Genomic DNA, 21,180 nt, shown 5'->3' with positions numbered 1-21,180 from the left:
AGACACCATAATAGAGGCTCAACTTAAATGTATATCCCAAATTAAAAAACATAGTAAGAGAACCAAAAAAGAGTCACCGTGGCTAAAAAACAAAGTAAAAGAAGCAATGAGAGGCAAAAAGGCATCCTTTAAAAAGTGGAAGTTAAATCCTAGTGAGGAAAATAGAAAGGAGCATAAACACTGGCAAATGAAGTTTAAAAATACAATTAGGAAGGCCAAAAAAGAATTTGATGAACAGTCAACCAAAAACTCAAAAAGTAATAGCAATTTTTTTTTAAATTACATCAGAAGCAGGGAGCCTGCTAAACAACCAGTGGGGCCACTGGACGATCGAGGTGCTAAAGGAGCACTCAAGGATGATAAGGCCATTGCGGAGAAATTAAATGAATTCTTTGCATCAGTTTTCATGGCTGAGGATGTGAAGAAGATTCCCAACCCTGAGCCATTCTTTTTAGGTAACAGATCTGAGGAACTGTCCCAGATTGAGGTATCATTAGAGGAGGTTTTGGAACAAATTGATAAATTAAACAGCAATAAGTCACCAGGACCAGATGGTATTCACCCAAGAGTTCTGAAGGAACTCAAATGTGAAATTGCAGAACTACTAACTGTAATTTGTAACCTATCATTTAAATCAGCTTTTGTATTAGATGACTGAGGCTAACTAATGTGATGCCAATTTTTAAAAAGGGCTCCAGAAGAAATCCCGGCAATTACAGGCCTGTAAGCCTGACTTCAGTATCGGGCAAATGGGTTGAAATACAGAACAATATTGTCAGACATACAGATGAACATAATTTGTTGAGGAAGAGTCAACATGATTTTAGAAAAGGGAAATCTACTAGAATTCTTTGAGGGGGTCAACAAGCATGTGGACCAAGCAGATCCAGTGGATATAGTGTACTTAGATTTTCAGAAAGCCTTTGACAAGGTCCCTCACCAAAGGCTCTTATGCAAAGTAAGCTGCCACGGGATAAGAGGGAAGGTGCTCTCATGGATTGGTAACTGGTTAAAAGATAGGAAACAATGGGTAGGTATAAATGGTCAGTTTTCAGAATTGAGAGAGGTAAATAGTGGTGTCCCCCAGGGGTCTGTTCTGGGACCAGTCCTATTCAACATATTCATAAATGATCTGGAAAAAGGGGTAAACAGTGAGGTGGCAAATTTGCAGATGATACAAAATTACTAAAGATAGTTAAGACCCAGGCAGACTGCGAAGAGCTACAAAAGGATCTCTCAAAACTGGGTGACTGGGCAACAAAATGGCAGATGACATTTAATGTTGCTAAATGCAAAGTAATGCACATTGGAAAGCATAATCACAACTATACATATAAAATGATGGGGTCTAAATTAGTTGTTGCCACTCAAGAAAGACATATTGGAGTCATTGTGGATAGTTCTCTGAAAACATCCACTCAATGTGCAGCAGCAATCAGAAAAGCGAACAGAACTATTAGGAAACAGATAAATAATAAGACAGTAAATATCATAATGCCACTATATAAATCCCTGTCATCCCAGGTTATGGGCCTGAGTGACAGGGAGATAGTATTGTCCTCCGTGACAGAGAAAGGGGGGAGAGGAATGATAAAGGGTGAAATTCTGACCCTAATAAAGTAATTGGGAGTTTTGACATTGTCTTCAGTAGAACCAGGAATTCACTGAAGGTGTTAAATTGATAGAAAAACATCTTAGAAAATATGTCAAAATGGCAGACTGAGAGTGCCAGAGATGCTTACAATATGTTCACAGTTTGGTGTATCTAACATACACTTAAACAAGGATTAGATATTATGGATGAAGGGTTTTCACCTGTTGTGAATGCTTTGTTTATTCTTCTACAAGATTGGTTTAAATCCTTTCACCCACAGTGTATAACAAGAGAGAATTTTGGAAGGACACTACCAGGATTCTAGCTTTGGCTGATGTATCAAAACATATTCTGAGTTGATTTTCCAGCTAGCTAGACAAATGAGGGATGTATTTTGTCAGGGATGTAAAGTTTTATAGCTCCCATAAATTACCTGTGCAGCCACTAAGCATAGGAAATGATTTCTTGTTCTTCAACAAGTGGTAAATATATAACACACATACAACATGAATTTAAACTTTTATAGCGTTCCTGTATCCCAATAAAACAGGGAAAATAAAACATATGTTTTATGGTCCCAATCATCCTGCAGGCTTCCTATGAGGTAAGCTGGTAAATCTGCACAAAACTCTTCTTTTGCTGAGACATCTTCCATCTTGAACAAAGATCAACAAGATATGGGCTTTGGACTTAATGTGGAAGACCCTCTTGACAGTATTTGTTTCTGACTATTAAAATTGTGAGCGAGGAAAAATTATTTCCTTTTATCAACTTGGTTGCATTTAGCTGATTATATCAATCTAAATTTGGCCTAGTCCAATGTCCATGAAAGTCAGTGGAAGAATTCCCATTGACTTCAAATGGCATTGGATCAGGCCATTAAATAATAGAAGTATAAGGAAATAAAAGCCACTTATCCTAAAGTAGAAATCCTGTGAGAAGCTATTCTCACAGTACTTCCAACCTGACCTAAACCAGGTCTTACAGGAAATCTTACTAGCAAAATCTGGCAAGTTTTTCACCCAGATTTCTCAACTAATGAGGTCCAGAAAAGCATCTGAACTCCAGACCAGTGGAAAATTGAGAAGTACTAATTTAAGGGAACAAGATCTTCACCAATAAAAGATAGAGTAATAAATGGGGGTATAGAGTTTTGACAGGTTCTTACTTCAGTAAAGACTGTTATATGTTTGTTTAACAAGAATGTGAAACACTGAAAACACATGGTATAGCTAACATGCACTAAATTGTGAAAGTTCAAGGCATGTGCATAAAATTTGGAAACAAACAAAGGAAAACCCCAACCCATAGTTTCTATCCAACCAAAAGTTTCTACAACTTTTAAAAGAATAGACCTCTTCTCAAAATAGAGCTAAGAAGCAACCCACTAGCAACCTCAGGTAGGAAAAAGCCTGAGAAAAGGTCTGACATGCCAAGGGAAGTAGCCAGGGCAATCTAGCTGCAGCCAGGAAGTAAAAGGCTAGTTAGTGATACCCAAAATGGAGACATTTCTTAAAGGAAACTTTTATTTATTAGAAAGGATCAAAGTTATTCTGCTACTCTGCTGAACTTCCCTAATAGCAAATGTAGCAAGTGGAATAAAAGCAGTTCACCCATGTTTTGATGTTTTTCTGAAATACTTATTACCTCATATCAGGGTGCCCTGCATCTAAAGAAGTATATGCTAGTTCTGGCATTGGTTTGCAAACATCTGCAGCATGAGTCAAAGCTTATGATGGGTGGATCTCAGAATACTCATCCAAAGCTTACTCTGCTAGTTTCTAATGGGGTGTGCAAGTCCGTTAGCATCCCAAAAGGAGATTCTTATTGTCATGACATTTACCACTAAGCAGAAACATTGCCAAACTGGCCAGCAATGCAGGTGGGCTTGAGGAAACTGGAGTTGTTTAAATCTAGCATCTGTTAGCTTGGACACTGAGAGTGCCTGCTGCTCTAGGAGAAGCTGTGGGCTAGGGAGATTGGGGTTAAATCCCAACCGTAGATTCTAATTTGAGCTCATTGAAGCTGAAGGAAAGCAGCTGGATCCCCAGCTAAGCCGCGTGTTAACTAGGGCAGCTGAGCTTTGTTCTGTAATCAAAGGTTTATAAAAGATCAGGCTTGTGTTCAAGGAGAAAGAAATCAAGGGAGAATTTCTGCTTTCTAACCAGAATTCAGCAGGTAGCTGGGTTGTTATGTGTTGTAGATGATATAGCTCCACGTGCCCTTTATCCTGTAGAAGCAAGATAATAAATGAAAGTCCCTACCAGAAGATGAAGACATCTTGTAGTCCCCTGACTAAAGACCCATGTGATTTGCAAGTGTGGACCCTGGCATAGCAATGAACTTCTTAGGCATAGCCAGTTCATTGATAAGGTAAGAGCTGTATTTTGTGTTCCTGGTTCTATTCCTGGCCAGAACTAAGAAGCATACAGATAGATGGGAACAGGGTTAACTCCTGTAAACATATAAAAACTAGTTTGAGGTTTTGAGATTAGGTTTGTGCAACCCCCAGACCTAGATAGTGTAGAGGGATGGAACTGTCTGCAACCTCTATAGGGGGAAAGCTACCCCTGGCCACCCTCATTACACAAATTACATTATTTCTTACCATTAGTTCCACATATTGTGGGGTTTTTTGTGATTTTTTTTTAATTGGAATATGTCTGTGTTGTTGTATACATGCTAATAGATTGTTACTGTGACTGATCTTCGGAAAAGGCACAGGAGTGGTGCAAAATATGCCCTAGAGTATATTGGTCACCCTGACCTTATAGATCGTGAACTCTGGTTTGGGAATGGGATTCAAGCTCCGTAAGAGACCAGAGAGCTCTGTCTGAGATACCAGGAATTTTTTCTCCCAAGGAGTAGGGGCTTCATCAAAAAGGCTCATTTTGTAGGTTTCTATTCAAGATTCTGAATCTTGAGTGGAGTGATTTGATTTGACTGGACTACACTCCACAAACAGCCATGATGCAGAACTGACTTCCCAGCGAAGCCTGACTGGGCAAGTGGTGGTGGAGAGCTGACTACGTGACAGGGCCCCACCAGAACAGCAGTGGCAGAGCTGATGTCACAGAACTGGATGAGGTAGCTATAAATCAGAATGCGATTGTGTGGTATGTAATTCATGGGAGTGGACAAGGAGAGCCACCTCCTGACCATCACCAAGTTTCTTTCAAACAATGAATGAGTGAGTTTGTTTATGACCAAGAGTTCTGGACCACAACAAGCTGGACAGTTGACACAATGGAACTGAGGGTTTGGCCATTGTTTAGGGTTTCTTTCCCCTGTCACTTCTGGAGCGAATTCTGTGATACTGCGCACCTGCAGAATTCATATGCCACACAGATTTTTGTTTTTGTTTTCCTGCAGAATAATAGTCTGATGGGGAAAGCAAAGGGAAGCCCCAAGACGGGTCAGCGTTCCCAAGTGGGTGCAGCAGTTCTGGCATTGGGAACAGCTGGGAGAGATGTAAATCACCACCTATGGTGGGACAAGGCTAGGCATGCAAGACTCTCTCTCCCTTGCTATCGCAGTGCACCTGGTACAGAGGGACAGAGCCCTGGGGTGTTGCTGGGGCAGGTCTGGCCCTTGCACAGTCTCACTGTCAAATCTGTGCCCCTAGGGAAAGGCTGCAGGGTAATTCTCCACCTCTGCAGCCAGTGGGGAGGCAGTGCGTACCCTTTGCCTCTGCTGATGCACCCACCCTGCAGAGGCATGGGGTTGACACAAGCAGCTATGGGGAAGTTACAGGGAGCCTTGGCCAAGGGTGCCATTTAGCAAGAGCAGGGGGGTACCTACCCCCCATGAGTTTTGAACCAGAGGTCTGCTCATGGCTGCACCCCAGGCGGAGCTCTTACCTGCAGCACCACACAGGCAGATCCCCTCCTCCATGAGTCGGGGTTTTCCGACTGTGACTCCCATGGTCAGTTTCCTCTGCTGCGCTACGCCTCTGGGGGTGGGGCAAGCAAGGAAGAGGTCAGTCAGGGTGGGAGGAGAGTGCATAAGGGACTGTGGTGGGAGTGCATGGGGAGAAGCAGAGGGTCCCCAGTGGTTGGAGGGGAGAAGCAGAGGATCCTCAGTGCTGGGGAGATCTTGGAGCCGAGGGGTGGGAAAGGGGAGTCAATCTCCAGGGGACGGGAGAGGTGAGGGCAAAGGGCTGTGCCCTGAAGGAGGGGGCAGGGAGTGTGGGAGGAGCACCTGAAGGGGGATAGTTCCTGGAGCAAGGATCTGAGAGAGGGGGAGCTGAAGAAGGGTAGGGGGCTAGGAGCAGCAAGTGGATTTTGGGATCCATTTGCCCTCCGAGAAGCAGGGAGCACCCTCACCTGTCCTTCGAAGAGACTGGGGACAGACTTCACTAAGCTAATGCATTCTCTCAACTGACTAACTTGCTCTCTGCCTTCCTCCCCATCTCCTACTCCAGGGTAACCTATATCTTGATCCCGCAGTGAGGATCCATGTGGATGCAGAGGTTTCTTTAACTCTTTACTCCTGGGGGAATCTTTTTTTGTTGCCTGTATTGTTAGACATACTTGCTGGCAGGTATTTTGAAATAAATGACCAAAATAATAGAAACTGATGTGATTATATTGGGTTATTCTGACAAAATGTGCAGAATTCTCCCAGGAGTAAAGCCTTGTATGTAAATATATATAGTTATTGTGTTTTGCTTTTGTTTGCTCTTCTTTTTTTCCCCAAATTATTTATGGTTTCATGTTCCCAAGGACTTCTGAATGCTTGCAAGTAGGGAAGACCCCTCCCCCCAGGAAGATATGATTTAATTTGGAAGTTGTGATTTAATTTCCCAGAGCCAGATGTACTGATACAGCTCTGGGTGGGGACTTTTCTCTTTTCAAAAAGAATCCCTCCACAGATCTAACCCTGGCCTTGTGGCGGTCATTGGCACCTGGCAGAAGGGTCACTCTTATTTTGGCTGAACAGACTCAATTTCCCTAACCAACACTGGGCCACCAATAGCCATAATCCTGATGGCTCAGCTAGACCCTAGGCTAATCCTGGTGCTGCTACAGGGCTCAGTCATGAGATGAGCTGTGCGAGTGAAGAGCTGCCTTGCACCTGTCTGCAGGCCTGACTTTCTTGTTTGGTATTGGCTTCTTCGAATTTGAGGGGAAAAAAAAGATGGTAATTTCAAGATCCATTTGATGTTGGCTCTTGGTTTAAATCTGTAATGTTTGAGTCTAACCAAGCCACAATACATGGTCTCATTCTTCTTTTTTGTCAATACATTAAAGAGGAGAAACTCTGCCAGCCATATTCAGGCAAAACTCTGTTCATTTGAGTAGGAAAAAAGCCAGTAGGATTGGCCCTGGTCTGCAGGTGGAGCATAGGATTAGATCTCTCATAGTTTGAAATTTAGATTCTCTAGTACAAAGTAGATATACCATGGATCAATACCTAGGGTATTTTTTGAACTACTCTGGACATGAGTTAATCCTTATGTTAAGTAATGTACTGTGAACAGAAGTGTTAGCATAATTCTCCTAGAAAGTGTGGGTGGGTGGGTTTGTTTTACACACTAAAATTTAAAGGTAGCAACGCCCTAATGTTGTTGCTACTTTCTCATGGCCAAAAATATTTTTTGGGTGAAACTGCAGAAGATTGATCTTATATAAAGTGACAGTCTAGATATTTTCACAGAGACTGCTGCATCACCTCTGAGCTTTTGTGGATCAATACCTTTTTTATTTTTTGGTATCTCAAAGGTAAGGCAGAGGGCTTTGTCCTTGATCCATGGCCTATAGAGGGTATTTACTGTTAGTAGACACATCTTTAGAAGAAACTTTAAATACTTGGTGAGTAAAATTGTCCCCCGGATCTCTCAATTGAAATCCCTCTGATATGGCTGGAAGTTCTGTGTGCAGAACAAGAGTCGGGAAGGGGGAAATATTTTTGAGAACTGATCCTGCATGTGTTATGCATCTTAATTGCTTCAATGGGAGTTTTGCATTCAGAAGAGGACTGGATCCTTCATGTTCTGAAAGCGTAGGTATGACAGAGGGAGGACTTTGTAGCATACTTTAATATGATTGGGTGGACAGAATTCCTGCTCCATCCTTCTTAATTACAGAAAAAGAGTAAGGACAGTACTATAGGTGAGAGTTGTTTCTGTGCTGGTTCCCAAGTCTGAATTTTTTTATAATGTATCTCGGGTATAAAAGCAACTTCTGTGCTGCTCCATGGCTAAAAAGCTAATCAGGCACAAGATTTGTGACCCCCTAAATATGTAACATTGCCCAGATGCAGTGTCCCATGGTGAAATCAGTCCGTATTAATAATGAATATGACTCTATAGTGCCACCTTGTGTTTCAGCTAAAATTGACATAATAAATTGTACCAACTAACACAGGAAGGCAACACGTAAAAAGTGTGTGGTGGTTTGTGGTTTCCAGAACAGACAAACCATCTGATCTGGTCCTTAGAGGTACTAGGCTTCCTCAGCTCCCTGTGCCGCTGAAAACTTAGGACACACCTAAGAGGTACCCTGAATAAATTTATAAGCAGAGTTCAATGCAAGAATCTTTAACAATATATTTACTGTCACTACTGTTTTGTAACCATTCAGACTCTAATAGTGTGATAATTCTGGGCCCAATTCTACAGCCTTTACTTACATAGAGCAGCTGTTAAACATATGAGTTGTCCCACTGTGCTCAGTAGGATCTCTTGTTGGAATAAATGCTACTGAACATGAGTAAGAGTGACAAAATTTGGCCTATAAAGACAAATTTTATGTCCATTTTTCTTTTTCCCCTATAAATAAAAGAATTCCTATAGAATCTGCTTATGTTGAGCTTAGATATTATTATTATTATTATTATTATTCTCTATTATATAGCACTTTTCATCAGATCTCCAAGCACAGGATCCTTTTCCCCATTTTATAGATGAGAAACTGAGGCACAGAAAGGTGAACTGACTTCCCCAAAATCACCCAGCAGGCCAGTGGTAGAGCCAGGAATTGTACTCTGGTCTCCTGAGTCCCAGTTTAGTACTCTAGCCATTAGTCAACACTGCCCTCCATGTAGGGCTAGCTCATGCCCTTAGGCACAGCCTTGAATAAAGGGCAGTGCATAGGAACACCGCCCCAGAGGGAGCACCAAGAGGCACTATACATCATTATTACTGCTCAGAGGCATTGGCACAGATCCTCAAAGATGTTTAGGCACTTTAATTCCCATTGAAATCAATGGGAGTTAGGCTTCTAAATATGCTGCTGATCTGGGCTGTTTCCTCCTGGGATTCACCTATTGCACTGGAGTGCACATCATTTTACAGCACTCTGTTTCAGACTACTGCATACTCCCCCTGCATAGCCAGCCAGCTCTGCTGACAGAAACTTGATGGGGAGGATGTATTCATAACTCCACTTACTCCTTGAGGGGAGAGATGATATTCAGCTCCTGCATTTCCAGCCCCAGCAGCACTGAGTTATAAAATCCCATTAGCAAGGGGAGGAACCCTTACTCCCCTGCCTCCACACTGAGGGCTAGTCACAATCTAGCCGTCAGCATAGCCCATATGGTTACAATGTGCATTTTCATTTCTAGAGAACTGCCACTTGTCATGAAGTTTTCTTCATAATTTTCTTCACTTGAAATAATCCATTACTTCAACCAACAAATAATAGGAAACCTATGTGAAGTATCACAAATATGAAAAACTCATCTACTGCTGACAAAAGGGGGAAATATAACCAATTTATAAAACACCACAGATGTATTCTAGTCAGATCCCACCAATAACCAACTAAGCTATTTTCATTCTTATGCTCTCCTGTCATTTGTATTATCCTCCTTCTATAAAAAGAGGAATGTATAGAATTTTGTGGTATGTTATTTTGTTAGCCTTAAAAATACCCACTGAAAACAAGTTTGGACCAACTATAACAGGCCTCAGTCTGGAAGCAAACAATCAAATTAAGAAGTTTTCAGTGGTCGAAAAGTCTGGTCTATTCACAAAACTTTACTGTGCTGTTTAGGCCTCATAAATATGAATTTATTTTGTGTGTCTGGGCTAGTTCTTCCTCTGCTACATTCACAGAAACCCTTGAGTCTGATAATGCACCTCAGCTTTCTCTGCTCCCTTCCTTTAGTTTCTGGTTTTTGTCAAAGGAAATTATGCTTTTTACTGTACATTGGAATGCAATATTGCCCAAGTTTAGAAGACAATCTATATTCTGCCCTCTTTCAGAAAGGACAATCTCACACTCTGGAAGCATAGCTGGTTGAAGAGTAAAACTTTCTTTGTGCGTTAAAGCACTGAGTTGGTTTGATATAATTAGTGGGTTCATGTTTGCAAGTATTCAGACAGAGGAGAGGTTGGTATTTGTGAAAATGTTCACAAATACCAAAAGTTGCACAAGACTTAACAAGAATATTCAGAGGTGCAGGAACCAAACTGTAAACCCTGTATTGGATGGAAACCACTTCAAACCAAGGGGTCCAGCAGCAGGCTCAGCACCCCTATTCCAGCACTAGCCTATGAGAATATTCAGCCAGGAATTATTTGCCGTTCATAATTGGCAATAAATAGTTCGGCCAGAGATAATGAAGGGCAAATTCCTACTAGTCATCAGAGAAGATTGGGGAAGCAGAGGATATGAGCAACAGTCCCTTTAGAACCCATCTTTCCAGCTCAGGACCAGGGAGGGCTAATATATGGGCTCAATCCAGGGGTAAGTGGCCTATGGCCTGAGGGATACAAGAAGTCAGTGGTGATTCTCTAATGGTCCCTTCTGGCTGTAGAATTTCTGAATCTATATGATTGGGGTGGGGGAACCTTACTGCTAGTCGAAAAAGTAGCAGCATGTAATCTCTAGCACATGCTGTCTGTTACGTGGGGCCTACCCAACTAAGCCAAAAAGTTCCCACCGATTGTTTTCTAGGATTATTGGGTGCTCAGCTTGAGAACCCTTGCACCTTGATTTGCAGAAGTTCTGAGTGCTCAGCTTCCATTCAATGTTATAGGAACTTTAGGTGCTTCTTATCTCTGAACATTAAATCCTATCTGTTTCAAGTTGGGCTCCCAACATCAGTGGCCACTTTTGTACATTTGGGTCATAGGCTTTTATAAATGGAGGCTAAGCTCCTTAGGGATGTTTAGAATAACAGTAGATCTAAGCAGCATTGGTAACACTCTGGAGAGCTGTATAAAAGGCCTGGGTCTATCCTCTTAATTTACAAGACACCCCAGTGCATCTGCAGTAGAGTTGGATGAAAAATGGAGGGGGGAATCACAAAGATTTTCATAAATTGTTTAAATTTTCATTCCTTGGATTTCAAAAGAGCAAATTTTGTCCAAAATTTGCATCAATTTATTGAAAATTATCATTTATTTTCTTTTCATTTTGTTCAGTTTTCCTCCCCTGCTCCTTTTCCCCTCTCCATTTTGCCACTGAAAAGGAAAAAGACAGATGAAGGGAGGGAGGAGAAAAATGAGAAATTGAAGCTCTGTTTAAATTTTTTGTGTTCCAGTTTTATTAAAAAATGGAAATTAAAAAAAGTTTGCAAAAATTGTTTTGGGGGGGAGACCATTTTTGACCCACCCACCCCCACAGGCCAAAAAAAGTTTGAAAAATTTCCACCAGAGATATCTAAACCCTTCAGACAAAGTTGTCCAGGGAATAGTAATGTGTAGTGCATTTTGATGGCTATGGGAAACTGCCCAGCTCTGTTTAACTAGGTGTTTTAGGTAACCAAGATTTGGAATAAGAGTTGTAACAATACATAGACTTTACATCAGTAGACTGCAAAGTGCTATGAGGAAGGCAGTGTGGTTTAGTGGCTACAGCACTGAACTGGGCCTCAGGAGATCTGTTTTATTCCCACCTCTGCTTCAGGCCTGCTGGTGACCTTGGGTAAGTCACTTCCCCTCTCTGTATTTCCATTTCCCTGTATGTAAAATGGGGATAATGATATTGACCTCTTGCAGTGTGTTTTGAAATCTATTGATAAGTGCTCTATAAGAGAGAGATCCTTTAAAAAGGAGGAGAGATCATTACCCTGATTTTTTTAGATGGGAAAATGACTTGCCCAAGCTCACCCAGAAGTAGAGATGGCACTAGAACCTAGGTCCCCTGAGTCCTCATTTGGTGTGGTATACTCTAAACTTAAGTCACACTGCTTCCTTCTAGCTCTGAATTTCATTGATATTGTCTATGGCTTGACCTGAGGGCCAGGCTCATGCTTATGGTGCTACCTGAACAATTGATAATAGCAATAAACTTAGTTGTAGACGAGTACTGCGCCTCAAACACACCATTGTGCATATGGGATAAGAGCTCTTTATCTTAGTCTCTAGTGTACAGCCACTAAATCACTGCGCCATAAGTAATATATGAAAAATACTGAGGACTATTGGACTCTCGGCAAACTTCCCTCAGTGGACTGGCACACTTTATTGCAGCTGTGTCTGCAATTGTGGTCGTCCTTTTAGTTCAAAGATGATCATGACATCACTGATTGGTTTGGTTTCTGTGAACACGTGTGGCTGATCAGGCCAATGGGAGCTTTGAAGGGTCTGTGGCACACTGAACAAGAGATGCTGTTATAGGTTACTTGATTAACAGCAGACATGCTGCTGCTCTCAATTGTAACACATTGAAAAATGTCATTGTACAATGGTCCTCTCCAGTCTTTTCCTTTCCTCTGTGCTCAAATCCTCATTTCACCTGCGTAGAGTAGAAACTCTCTAATTTAAATCTGCACACCCCTTAATCTAACCACAAAAGGTAGTGATCCTAGTCCTCCTACTGAAGTCAATGGCAGATTTGCAAATCTCCTTTGGTATAATAGCAAACTGCTGCAGCCAGGCCTGATAGGGTGTGTCTACACAGCCTGCAGCAGCAAGCGTCCCAGCCCTGGTTGACAGACATGGGCTCGTGGGACTCATGCTAAAAATAGTTGTGTAGACAGCGCTTTTAAGTTGCAGCTTAGGCTTTGAAGCCCACCACCATTCACAGGCTTCAGACATGAAGATGTAACATCTGGTCAGCTATTTTTAGCACAGTAGCCTGAGCCTGGTGAGCCAAAGTCTGTCAACCTGGGCTAGGAGGCTCTGCTGCAGGCTATGTAGATGTACCAATATATTAAGACTTCATTATTTTCACAAACTCTACTACATTTAGTATGTGACAAAGTACTGTAATAAATAATTTAAAACACTTGTTCAGATACATGAACACAATACACATGATGCATTATCCATGTTTTCCTATTGTGTTGGTTTGCTTACTTGCTAATTCATAAAGCTGACTAATGCAGAATGGGTTTCCCTTTCCCAGTTATTACTGTGAATCAGCAGGGTTCAGTTGTAGTAGAGAGTGCATAAATACTACCTACCTAATTCTTAAAGATTATTTTCTGAAACCATCTTCATAGTTACTACATCTTTTTTAAAAGATGCAAAATTCTGAAAATTGTAATAAATATCACACCTGACGCTTTCCCACTTTCCAAGCATTGTAGTCATTAAGTAACTCATCCTCATAACACTGTTTTGAGGAAGGGAAGTTTCATTAACCTTATTTTACATATGAGAGACCCTATCCAAGGTCAGGGTTAGAGCTGGTATTAAAATCCATGGTATTCCTGGTTGCCCAGGCTGTACACAGTGGTTCTCAACCTCTTCCATATCGTGATCCCATATTACAAAAAAAAGTTTTGGGACTCCTCCCCCCTAGTTTTAGGAAATGCCTGTACATAAAGAAATGGTTGCAATCTGCAGGTTGAGAACCCAGGCTCTACACAGTGCTGCCTTGCTACATCATTCATAGGGCCAAATCCTATAGGCTTTAGACCAAGGGTGGGCAAACTTTATGGCCTGATGGCCACATCTGGGTATGGAAATTGTATGGCAGACCATGAATGCTCATGAAATTTGGGGTTGGGATGTGGGAAGGGTTGGGGGCTGTGGCTGGAGGTGCAGGCTCTGGGGTGGGGCTGAGGATGAGGGGTTGGGGGGTACAGGAAGGTGCTCAGGGCTGGGACTGAAGGGGATCAGGGCTGGGGCAGAGGGCTGGGGCACAGGAGGAGGTCAGGGTGCAGGTTCCAGGGGGCACTTAACTCAAGCAGCTCCTAGAAGCAGTGGCATATCCCCTCTCTGGCTCCTACACAGAGGCACAGCCAGGCAGCTCTGCGCGCTACCCCATGCACAGGCACCACCCTGCAGCTCCCATTGGCTGGGAACCATGACCAATGAGAGCTGCAGGGGCTGCGCTTAGGGCGGGGACAGCATGTGGAGCCCCCTGGTTTCCCCTATGCATAGGAGCCGGAGGGGGGATATGTTGCTGCTTCCGGTAGCCATGCAGAGTAGGGCAAGCCCCGACCCTGCTCCCCAGCGGGAGCTCGAGGGCCGGATGTGGCCCTCATGCCATAGTTTGCCCACCCCCGCTTTAGACAAAACTCCCTTTGAACACAATGATGCTTTACCTGCATAAGGACTTCCAAGATTTGGTTTGGGGGGGTAAAGTAATCAGGATAATTTTGGCCAGAGCAGAAAATATTACAAGTTTATGTTGTGATCAGGAAAATAGAGAAGTAAGTGGACATTTCCTTGCCTGTACCAAGTTATTTTCTCTTAAAATCCCAACAAATACTCCCCTAATGTCACAGGGATCTAAATAAACTTGCCTGTGCCAGAAGAGAGACTAACAGATACAAACACACACAAAACACCATATGTAAAACAAAGCCTTTTATTGACTCCCACATATCTAGGAATAGTGAGCTCCCATCTCAATTCCCAGTCACATTCAGGTTTCCCAAGCCACATCCTGCTATCCCACAAATGACCTCTTCACATATTCCATTGAATATCTGTGTGCACTAACTATAGGCTCAATAAAGTTCCAGTGTTACTTAAGAGCCTCTCTTATTGAGGCACCCTAACATCTTCCTGTTCTTTTCCACTGATTCTCTCCTGGTTCCCGCTTCTCGTCTGGATGAGAACAGCTGTTTTTGGTTAAAAAGATCCATTGCTAATAAACCAACAGAAGTCTCCAGAAAAGAGTGTAGCCCTTTCTGCTCCTAGCTTGTGGGATCCTCCATCTGTTTTATATTGCACGCACTTACGGAGTTGAATGTCTGTAGAAGCTGTTGCCAGTTTTTACCATCTGCTCCCTTTGAAAGAGGGCTTTAAACTATGATGCATTTACATGTATCATAATATGATACACAGTAGGTTTATAAACAGAAGAGTAAATTAATGCTGTGTTGGAAATCAATTAATGTATTCTCTTCCGAAGCAGTAGTAGTTTTATCACTCACCTCAATCTAGAGAAGTAGTGGGATGATGATTCTTGAATCCAGGTCTTTCCAGACAGCTGGAAAAACACTCACTCACACATAGAGAAACTCTGTTATTGTTGGCCATAAAAGTCACAATACCAGTGCGGGAAACCATTTTTCCCCAACTGACTTGTTTTCTTAAATGTAAGTGGATCACATTCAGGGAGGAGATGCAAAGATATTTAAAATACTTCTACCTTAATTTTAATTAAGGTACCTGTGTATGTGGAACAGATGGGGAAGGCTACTGGTGATTCTGCCTTAGAATGGGGTTCTGTTTGCATGGGCTGCTCCATCAGAAAGCACTCCAAACGGGTGATCTCTGTGTTCTAGAACGTGAACCATAGGTGCACAGGGAAACTGAAAAAAATATTCTGGCTGGTTAAGCAATAGAACTCTTTAAAGCCCTGATTCTCCACGAAGTCTGAGCTCAGCTCACTATGGGAGTAGTCAAAAAGGGCAGCTGCAAGGAAACAGCTGTAGTTCCCTGATTCAGGGCCACTTGGCACCAGTGCAAGTTAGAGCGACAAGGGTCCTGTTTGGCTTACATCATTACCATAAAGTTTCTTATGGCTGCGGGGTATCTGGTATAGTGGAGCTCAGCTCTGCTGATCCCTCTCCCACCCTTGACAACACAGAATGGCCTTAGCAGAATGGAGAATTGGGGCCATAATGTACTTACAGCACACCGCAGAGAGCTCTAGACCCTGGCAAGAATAGTTTGGAAACCAACTTCATTGGAGTCAAGATTTCACCCAATGTTTCTGTAAATTAGTGTTCAATGCTAAAGTCAATTCAGCCATTTGCAGAGTCCCTTTCCCACTATGTACGTTTGTGGCACATTGTGTGGGCATCTTGAACCTCACTCAGGCCACACTTCAAACTGGTCCCCTCTTGGGATTCATAAATATTACAAAGATGGAGCCCAAGTGGGTAACCGTTTTAGTTTTGGCTGTAGCAAAGTCAATGGGAGAAATTTTGCCTGAGTAAGACACTGTCCAGATCAAGTCACATCTGTAAGCTGCTGCTTTACCAGGTGCGTCAAATGGGAATTTCCCATGGGCCAGACTAGTAATAGCTTTACTAAATCAGTCGCATCGGGAAACCACTCTGCACATCTTACAAGAAATAAGGTTGTTTTTTAAAGGCCACCTACTATAATATTTTGTTTGGTGTTTTTTTTAAGTAGACTTCAAAAGTAACATACTTTATCTTTCCTGGGCATAGATATTTCTATTTCATGTCTAAATGTGAAGCTAACTTTATAATAAAGGCAGGAGAAGATATTTAAAATCTTCAGATCCCTTGTCTACTGGGTTTTGTGTAAGCGTTATTAAAGAGGATTAGATACCTTTTAGATTAACTACCTAAAGACGACATAACAGGATTTGAAAGTAGTTAATTTTTGCTCAACTTTAAAGCAATAAGATGTCCAAGTGCTGAAATAAGATGCTGGACAGCTTAGTGAATGTTTCAAGTCTGGGACCATGGTCATTTTGGGTGATCTCTGCTCAGAGGTAATATCCCAGAAGATAAATCACCATGGCCAAGACTGTCATACCAAGGCCTATTTCTACATATGATTCCAAGCTACCCATTCTTCTGACTGCAAAAGGGAAACCTGGCCAACATGGCAATCAGTTCAGAAAAGAGTGTCTGGCAAGGAAAAACAGTGTTTTTCACCCTTCGTAAATTGCTATATGGGTGTTTTTGCAAAGACTCTAGAGTACACCGTGCTTAGTAGTCTGCCTTTCCTAGAGTGCTCTATAGTTTAGAATCACTACCAATCACTTTCTGTCACATGCGCGAACTACATTTTACTACAGCCCCCTGACTGGAATATCTAAGTACCATTTGCCTTCAGATAACCATGCTGCTGGGTTGCTTAGTTTTAAGTGATCCCTGACTTGAGAGAGATGCACAAAAGGATGCCAGGCCCCCCTTAATCAGATAAGTGTTTCTTTATTTCGGTACAATAGTAGGCCTTTATACTTAACTAAGGCTCTGTCTCAGGTGACTGTGTTGAGAAGTTTCCTGGATTTCATTCAGTATATGACAGTGTGCTTTTTCTCCTTTTTTGAACTTATTTCTTTCAGTTAAGACTTGAACCTACCCACAGATACAAAATGCTCACCAGACTTTACCTCCCAGTCCCAGCTGCTTCTAGTAACATTGTAAATTTAAAGCAGTTACACAGACACACAACATTCTCGTTATGCTTATTTAAGCAAAAAGGCTCCATGTTTTTTTATGCAAGAAATAATGCCCCACGAAATGCACTGATCCTGTTGTAAGCATGTTGCCAGTGGTAAGTTTATTTCACTGCTCCCAGTTTTCAAGGATGCAAAATTCACTCCTGCGAAGTGAGAGCAGTAAAGAAGTAGAAAAGTAGGGAAGGATAACGTTAGCCTTAAAATCAAGGTCACCATTCTTACCACCTCTACTCCCCCTGCCCAAATAGTTATTTTGCAACCTTCTATTTATATAACATTTAGGTTGCATTATTTAAAAACTCAGAAGTGAGGAAATGCAAATGCTAAGCTTCTATATGCAACTTTGGGCCAGCTCCTCAGCTGGTGTGGCTCATTTGGAGTTAGACCAATTTATACAAGCTGATAGTCTGTTCCCTTAACTCTTTCCCCCAGTCAATAAATTGTTTAATTACATGATAACATACTGTCTTTTAAACAATATAGGTTAGTACACTGTGGAAAAGGTATAGTGTTATGCTGGGACATTGGCTCAGTAGTGAATCAGAGGAAAGAGTGATACCTACTAGGTCACCAATAGCATATTTTACAGCATCTTGCATTTTCTTTGGATGTCTTCTTTCAAAGCACTGATCAAGCCTAACCCTAGTTAGCTTATACCCGTAGAATCGAAGGGAATAAGACATTAAACTACTACTTAAAGTTTCTTCTAATCCCACAAATGCAGGAGTTAGAATTTACGCTAGCACTCCATCTTTAACACAGACCATCATGGTATTGTGAGACTGCCCACTGTGCTGTGACCATTTCCAATAAGTAAACCAAATGGGTTAGATTGTCAGGGCTAAAATGGTCTTTCAGTTAATTTTAGGCAGCCTTAGCAGCAGCTTTAAGTTATGGCAGTCCTCCCAGTGTGCCCTGTGTTTTGTGGCACAAGACACGATGGCCATAGCTGAATAAACTATGGCTCACCCACTTTAGCCACTGGCACTTGCAGGGTACATTGCAGGCCCACCCACAGTGGTTCAACACTATCTGCACCAAGGGAATTCTCCCTCAATCCACTGCAGGCTATTTATAGCGCCTATACTCTGCCTGAGCAACATATAGGAGCAGAATCCTTCCCAGTGCAACAGCATTGATTTAAATGGTATTACATTTAGAATGAAGTTGGCCCAACTGGATAAATTAAGGGAAAATAGTCTCCTTGACTCAGTGTACTTGCTTTCCTTGGTCTGAATCAGACCCTTAACCTCATCTTAGTGTGTTGACTATCCTACTTTGTCATCCTGAATGACAGCAGCAGTAATGGGAATAATGCCAATGCTGCCAGAGTCCCTAGCTGTGCTAGTTTTTTCATCAGCAGGTCTTAATTTTTTTGTGCTATGGGAAAGCATTCATCTCCCTGCAATGGAACTCCTTTAGGGTGAAAAGCACATCTCCTTTTTCCTGCATTCTGTGTCTCTGGATAGTGGATCTGAACAAATTTGCTAATAGTTGGGTTGAAGCTGTGGGCGGTATTTCCCAACCAGACGCTCCTATGGAGAGTAAGAGTTGCCAAGCACTTCTGAATGTGGCCTCTTCATTTTGGTGCCTAAATGGGAACAGTTGGATGCAGACTGCTTCTGCAAATCTCACTCTCGTTGTTTTATATTCATTAAATGAGAGCAGTGTGCTTGGCAGTGCACAGATTGTAAAGAAAGACATGGTCATGTGCCATAGAATTCACATTCTCAGTAGACTGACTGTAGGTATGCAGCAGCACTTACTACTTACATGGCTTCACTCTGTACCATTTGCTGAGCCATTTCAGTAAAGGAAAGTTAGTTGTCTTTCATACCAAGAGTGTAGGAGGGAGTACTTAGTTACAAGGGGAGCATGAAAGAAATCACAAACCTGTTTACCTTAGCTACAATAGTGCTTTGCAGGATCAGGTCCAGAGAGGAGTTCTAGGTAAAAATGCCAGCTCTGATTAAGGCAGAGGTCCCCAAACTGTGGGGCATGCCCCACAAAGGGGGTGTGGAGGAACACTCAGGGGAGAGTGGCAGAGCATGGGGCAGCCCCCATGGTGGCAGGAACACCACACTGCACCACTCTGACGCCAGCCTCGGCCCCTGGCTCCCAGCAACGGCTCCCAGCTGTGACTCCAGTCTCAAGCCCCTTACCCCTGTCTGCACCCCTCTCCCCCACCCGAGCCACAGCCCAGCTCCTGGCCTCTGCCCCCCCCCCCCCCCCCCGGGGTGGGGAGGGTGACACAAACAGGATTGTGGGGGGGCATGACATGAAAAGTTTGGGCACCACAGGATTAAGCTATTTCAGTGAAGCTTATACGCTGTATTTTGCAGCCTCAGAGTAAGTTGCCAGAACTCTGTCTCTTAGGGTATGTCTACACTGCAGCTGGGTGTGTTATTTGGTGTTCATGTAGACATATCCATGCTAGTTGTAATCCAACTAGCTCGCTAAAAATATGCATGAGGATGCAGTGGTATGGGCTTCAGTGCGGGCTGCACAAGTTCACTTGACACCCCACCCTGGGGACAGACTCACTTGTACAGTCTCTGCCAAATCCCTCACCGCCATGTCCTCAATGCCATGTTTAGTGAGTTAGAATACAGCTGGTGTGGGTACATCTACACAAGTTGCAAATCAGACTCCCAGCTACAGCATGGACATACCCTTGGCCTTCCCAGATATTTACGCACAACGGCTTTGTGCACACAGCACACTGAAAAGATTTTGTTGTATTTCATTAAGAGCTTGTTCCTGAAGGGTGCTGTAACTCTCTCAGCGAGGTACATGGTCTCTCCCTGGATCGAGTCCCAGAGGAGTGTTTTGTTCTGGCTGCTAATTGTATGGTGGTTTATTTTAACATTCCAGTACGATACCAGGATGTCAGATCGTTCTATTTAACAAAATTGCATGAATGAATGCAATAAAGTGTGACATATTATATGGTCATTAACATTTATAACAAAAGTCCTTTGCTTGTGATGGGCTTGTAGATTTACTTTGCCATAACGGGGGAGAATCAACACCTAGCTTGGCATTTCCTCTAGTGTAGGTACCAGGGTGTGTAATGAGATTTAAAAAAAAAAAAAAAAGGGGGGGGGGGGAAAATAAAAATGCACGTTGCAATGTGCGTAAGCTTTCACGCAAGCATAGAGATGCTGGCTGCTGCATAGCAGCTGGCGTGCAAATCACATGGGCACAGAGTGTGCTGCTGATGCAGCACTGGGGCTTCCTTGATGGCTGAGGCTCCTGGAAAGGGATTGGTTGTGAGTGTAGGGGTTCGTGGTGGTGGTGGGAGGAGGAAAGCAGCAGTCAGAGGCTCGTGTGTCTAGGTGACCTCGGGGGGGCTCCCCTTTCCTTGAGGATTGAGGGAGGCTCCTGGGAGGGAGTGGGTATGGGGCTTATAGGTCAGGGGCATCAGGCTGCTGGTTTGGGAGGGGTGCCTAAAAGGGCAATAGAAGGGTTAGTATGGTGGAGCCAGTGGCCAGTTTTTCTGTGCCTTGGACGTTGGAGTTGTAACCCTATTTACAACATTAATATTAATGTAGGTTCACATTATTGCCATCTTTGGAGTAGGGGAGTGGTCTGAAAATTATTTTTGTGCTTTTGATTTTCAAAAAAAACACCTCAAACCCCTGGCGTCAAATTAACAGAGATGAGCCTAAAGGGTGTTGTGGCCTGAAAAAGTTTGGGAACCACTGATTTAGCTTAATGAAGTGTTGAAATCCTGCAGGCACTGGAATGTTTTTAGAGGATTATAATAAAATCGGGGTTTGTTATCTGTCAATTGAATGAACTTTGTGCTGTTGACAGGTTCCATCCTATTGGATGACTGGGACTGGTGGATAGGTTTCAGTCCAACACAGCTCTTGATTTACATGAAAATCCACAGGCAACACTGCTGGAGACACTGGCAACTTTTCCCTGTTAGCCTGATGCTGCCCTGTTACTTTCATGTCAGGGTAGCGGGGAACAATAGGACCAATATAGCAAAACAAAAAATACTGTAGGGGAAATACTGTATGCACTGCTCCCATAGAGTTATAAAATGTAGGGCTG

The 21,180-nt window shown here is 42.7% G+C and overlaps 1 protein-coding gene and 1 long non-coding RNA gene across 3 annotated transcripts in view; one reads left to right on the top strand and one right to left on the bottom strand.

The window, feature by feature from the left end:
- Positions 1-21,180, bottom strand: part of MTNR1B (melatonin receptor 1B) — a 50,813-nt gene that overhangs the window by 15,947 nt on the left and 13,686 nt on the right. The gene's annotated exons all lie outside the window — the stretch shown is intronic.
- LOC122461982 overlaps positions 3,746-21,180 on the top strand; it is a 29,769-nt gene continuing 12,334 nt past the window's right edge. For both annotated transcript variants that reach the window (XR_006284296.1, XR_006284295.1), the window contains exons 1-2: positions 3,746-3,967; positions 4,492-4,681. This is a non-coding gene — a long non-coding RNA (uncharacterized LOC122461982). The remainder of the gene's footprint in view (positions 3,968-4,491; positions 4,682-21,180) is intronic.

This window comes from Chelonia mydas, chromosome 1 (genome assembly GCF_015237465.2).
Source record: "Chelonia mydas isolate rCheMyd1 chromosome 1, rCheMyd1.pri.v2, whole genome shotgun sequence".
Classification (NCBI taxonomy): Eukaryota; Metazoa; Chordata; order Testudines; family Cheloniidae; genus Chelonia; species Chelonia mydas.
The sequence above is the reverse complement of the archived record's forward strand: the minus strand, read 5'-3'. Positions and strand labels throughout refer to the sequence as shown.